Source organism: Rhagoletis zephyria, unplaced genomic scaffold (assembly GCF_001687245.7).
Source record: "Rhagoletis zephyria isolate East Lansing unplaced genomic scaffold, Rhagoletis_zephyria_1.1 Rzeph_scaffold_04234, whole genome shotgun sequence".
Taxonomy (NCBI): Eukaryota; Metazoa; Arthropoda; class Insecta; order Diptera; family Tephritidae; genus Rhagoletis; species Rhagoletis zephyria.
The window spans coordinates 32306-37686 of record NW_016161317.1 but is presented as its reverse complement, the minus strand read 5'-3'; the positions used below and the strand labels follow the sequence as shown (position 1 = coordinate 37686).

General features: G+C 36.6%; 1 long non-coding RNA gene across 1 annotated transcript in view; it reads right to left on the bottom strand.

The window, feature by feature from the left end:
- Nucleotides 1-981: 981 nt before the first annotated feature.
- Nucleotides 982-5381, bottom strand: part of LOC108370443 (uncharacterized) — a 22552-nt gene continuing 18152 nt past the window's right edge. Inside the window, exon 2 of the long non-coding RNA XR_001848635.1 lies at nucleotides 982-1444. This is a non-coding gene — a long non-coding RNA (uncharacterized LOC108370443). The remainder of the gene's footprint in view (nucleotides 1445-5381) is intronic.

Sequence of the window (5381 nt, the reverse complement as noted above, 5' to 3'; positions counted from 1 at the left end):
ACAATTTTTTCTAAGTTAATTACAATCTACATGGCCTTGGTTATGTCTACAAAAATGTGGCTTGGCTGACGCCTTTTAAAAAATAAATAAATAAAAAAAAATTGAAAATATAACTCACCATTAGCATTGGCAGCCGCCTCCTTGCCAGCCGCAGCTGGATTACAATGCAAAATATCCGATAGTGACAACGACGAAGCAATCAACTGACGTTTCTCCTCGAAATTTAAATAGTCCATCGAGTTGCTGCGCTGCGGTGTAACGGTAATGGTCACAGATTTTTGCATTTTAGCAACTACACATAACTGCTGCTGCGGATCCAATTCCTCCACATCCTCCTCACCGCCGACGCCGCCATCAACCATCAACTGTGAATTTGGCATATTTGCGAGATCCTGTGCCTGATAGTGATTTAAAAATTGGAATGGTGAAGCATTCGTTTTATGACCCTCTAGTATGGGAGCGCTGAGGCTACCGCCGCCCGCAACACCAACACCTACACCGCCCCCGCCACCGCCACCGCCAATTCCGCTATTGCCAGCCGCTATGGCAGCTGAGTATGAGGGTGGCGATGTGACATTTATGGCTTGCGAATTGCTCGCTGCCGCTGATAACTGATAGCTGTTCTCATTGTTGATGGCCGCAACTAGGGTGGCCAAGTTGTTGCGACTGTTGGTAGCGGTGGCAGCAGCATTGATAATTTGTTGTTGTTGCTGCTGCTGCTGATGCTGGTGCTGAAGTTGTTGGTGCTGCTGCTGCTGCTGCTGCGAAACGCTCGGTGGCGATTGTGATAATTGCTGTTGCTGTTGTTGGAATTTGTGTTGTTGCTGCAGCTGTTGTAACAGCTGTTGCTGATGCTGATGATGCGGCAAATGGTATTGCAGCTGTGGCGATTGTGGCGCCGGCTGATAGGCTGACTGCGAGGAGTTCAGCTTATTGCTACGCATTGACATGGCGAATATTATTTTATAAAATTTATTATTGTTTTTTTTTTTTGTTACTTAATTGCTGCTGCGTGGCGATTGAAGGGCATCACAATTCTCATAAGTAGACAACCTTTGCGCTCACTTTACTTTTCTATTTTCCACCGATTTTATTCAATTATTTAAGTGACTATTTTGCTATTCTCTTTCAATTGCTCATCGATCACTGTCCTGACACGCGATGGGATTTGGACACGCACTCACACAACAGCAGCCACGAAGCACACTGCAAACCATGTGCAAACCATTGAGGGTGTTGTAGGTAGCATGTAGAGCGTATCAATTTTTATCGGCTCCTTCATCGCCTTGGGTGTGCTGTGACACTTGCTTAATTGATAATAAACACATGTAAACCCTTTTATGACCACATCACATGATTTTTTTTTCGACGTTACACTTATTTTATTTACTCTTGTTTTACAGTTATTTATGTACAAGCATATGCTCTATTGATGTGACACTTACTGTGGGAGAGAAATATGGTTATTTTGAATCGTACGAGCATGAAATTCTTATAATTTGGTGCTAATTCAATTTTAACGGCATCGATGATTTAAACGATAATTAAACGAAATGCAATCATTTTTGCTTTTTTATGAATTATGGTTCTCATTAGTCGTCTTGTATAAAATCGGCGATATCTGTTTATAGTAATTTCGATGTGAATATCGTTAACCCTATAGATTACGGTGACCATATTTATGGGAGCCGAATACGGGACAAAATATAATTTTCCAAATTCTTTTCACAAAAACTTACAGATCTTAAACAGCATCCTTATAGTAACATAAAAAATGTGTAAGATATTTCTCTCGAAATTTTTACCCCGCAAAATTTGTTTAAAAAAATCGTGAAATTTTAGTGTAGTAAAGTGCAAAGTGCAGTCGACGGGACTTACCGTTAATTTTTTGATTGTTTTTTTTTTTTGTTGCCGGTGTTACGCATCTTTTCACACAAAGTATATTCGACAATTTTTTAAAGAGAAGCAAAAGAGCAGCATTTTCCACTTGCACTTTATTATACTCAATTTTAATGAGCTACAAAACTGGGCATGAATCACGTATGACGATATCGTGTTTTCGATTGTCTTGCTTCATGAAAATTACGATGCTATGTCAGCTGACACGACCTATGTATCTTATGGGATTTTACTTTTATTTTGGGTGTTTACTAAGAGTTTTCTCTCTCTCTCTCTATCAACAGCAAAAAATTGTCTTTTTACAAAGTACCGCATCGTCCTTTTAGAAGATGCCTTAAAAGATGCATACATTTTTTAACAGAAATGTTCTTCGAAAGTATCGCAAACATTCAAATATGCTTTAAATTTCGCTAATATTTTAAACGACTGTTATTTTATCTTCAACATTTCTCGCTCCATCCTATAACTAAGCGCCCGTTATTGTAAAGAGAATATCCATCATGTTCTCTTCACATTTCTTAGCCTTCACATCTTCCAGCTGAAGCACTATCAATGCAAACTTTAAAAAATGTATTCACATATATTTTGGAGCCCGCTAGACCCACCTTTGCTTAGCTACCTTATAGCAATAAAGTATAAGAATAGAGATAAAAATGTTTCAAAATCTTTCATTTATTAAAATTTCAAATATCGAAGTTTGGCAAAAAAATTATACGTAGAGTTCACTATTTGATGCAAAAATGCGAAAGACAAAACTAAGCGTTTGTGTTGTTGCTTTGCTGTGCGTTTGTGCGAAAGGGCGCCATTACGGTGTTTGTTGTAAAAAACTGCCGATTTTCCCACTTTCACAACAGACAACATGAATTAGTGTTTCGACGACATCGTTTTGCCAGTATCGTTTGAACGACTATCGTGTCAAAGTTACATGCCCTGTTTATGGAGAAAATTACTTATGGAGAAAATTTCAATCATATACCAATATCCCTTAAAACTGGCTTATAGGCATGCCATTTTAATGAGAGGTTAAAGCTTCGAAATACCAAACACCGAATACGAGACAATTACAGGACATTAAAAGAAGTATAAGATAAGTAAATTACCAGGACAATGGGTCAAAAACCAGGACTGTCCCGTAAAATACAGGACGGTTATCACCGTACCTATAGACTAGTATGTAGCTCTCAAGAAAAAGAAAAACTCCATATAAAATGACGTACAAAAAATGGCTAAGGAATTTTTTGAGTCAAGTTTCCTTAAGGCAAACAATTTTTTTATTTTAATCTATCTTACACTCTCATGGAATTAATTACGCACATTTTGACACCTTAACTGATTTCTCAGATAAATAGCTTATTAACTGCAAACAATTTCGGGAATTTTTGTTTGAGATTTTCGAATATCATGACTAAATAAAAAAATTGGTGTCTTCTTTTTTTCGATAAAGAATGTAAAAATATATATTTCACACCAAAAAGATATTGAGGTGTAAATATTTTATGGAATATTTCTTGTCCAGATAAAATTTAGAATAAATGACTTGGAGACGTTTTTTCTTTCGCTATACATAGGTTTATTGATACGTCAATATCGCGTTTTTCACAGTTAAGTATTGTTTAATCATCTCCTTCATAATTCATACAGTAGAGGGTTAAATATATGTATGTATTGGAGACCAAAAATATGTCGACAACGAAATGGAAATAGCATCGACAGCAATTTCGATCAGCATACTGATAATCACATCATGAATATGTTTGGATAACGATTTTTATCGATATCTATACGTATCGATATATTTATCCATATACTTATCGATGTATTTATCCATATACTTATCGATATATTCATCCATATACTTATCGATATATTTATCCATGTACTTATCACACAAATTATGTTATGATTTAGAGAGCAATTTTTCGTAAAATTCTTTAACCCTGCCATATTAAGGATCTGTCTATTTGACTCTTTTTCGAATATGCTCAGAAAGATTGCAGTTAATTGGTTAGACTGTTCTGCAAAAATATAAAGAAGAGTATTTTAATGGAAATGCTATCATTAAAGATGAGTGTGTTTAATATATACGGCTTAAAAAAAATTTTTGGGATAGTTTCAATAAACATCCAAATCAAATGCTCAAAATGTCAAAGCTCAAGCAGTACATTTACGCATTCAATAGTTTCTCTAGTAAACTTTGGAAATTACTGCCTCTTATAGGCATATTGCCTCATTTCTTCAGACGTGTTTGCCTATTTGCCATTTTAGCTCATTCCCATACAAACTCATTTGACATTTGCTAATTCACACTTTACTCAAGTGCCATCAAACAAAACGTTTTCAATTTCAGTAAAATTAACAGAAATCTAATGGCAAATCCTTGAAACCGCCGCCAGTAGGAGTTTGCTAAAAAGCAACCCTCAAGAATTCTTACACACTCCAACAGGCATAAGGGAAGTATAACACGTATGCCTCATCATTATTTTATAATAATTTTTTTCGGATACACCCGTACATACATATGTATGTATTTACATATGTACATATAAGAACGAATATCATCTCTGAGCGGAATGTGCACACATATCCTCATTTTGTCTACCGTTCCGTTTTATCGCTGCACTTAAAAGAGAAGCGTCGAACCTCAGCCTGCAGCAGCAATGAGAAAGACATTTTATTAAATGAAAAATGCCGCAAAGTTGGAATATTGCACTTGAGAATGACAGCCCACCACTTGGCAGCTGGTGAGAATGTGCCTGAACACAATTCACAAGCAATCAAGTAGAACAATGGAATCGACACTTGGGCAGGATAATAATAAGCGCCGAGAGGTGGCGTTACACTGCAGAAATGCCGCAGAGTTGAATGGAGTCATCTCGTTTAGCGACGGCATGTCGAATGTATAAAAATAGAAGCAGGCTCAGGATAAAATGGAAGCAATAAAAAAAGGGGTTTTCTAAAGTTCCACATGAAAAGCGAATGAAAAACTTATTTTTTTTATCGGGCGGGTGTAGGAATATTAACCGAACACTATACTATTGGCCAGACACAAAATAGTTTCAAATCACAGCATAAGAAGGTATAGTCGATTTGGATCCATAACATAAAACTTGCCCACCTGCAGCCCCTCTAAGCGAAAAAAGCACCCAGTCTCACTCAACTCTAGGTAGGCTGGCAATAAGAGTTCTGGCAGCAAACCTTTTGTACCAGAAAACTGTGGTTGAAACATTCTGTTGTTCTGTAACCATGACTTGATTTTCAGGGAAATGTATTGCTAAGAGAACCTAGAGTCTACTACTTTTCTGACGTGTGTCAAGTTAGCACTACACTTTTCGAAATTGGAAAAGTTAACTACGGCATTAATTGTAGTGTTTTTGTTGTAAATTTGTTGTGGAAAGAAAAAATTTGTAGCTCTCGTTTTTTAAGAAAAAATGGTATGTAGTGCTAACTTGACACCATACACCTAGTCGATAGAATTGAGATAT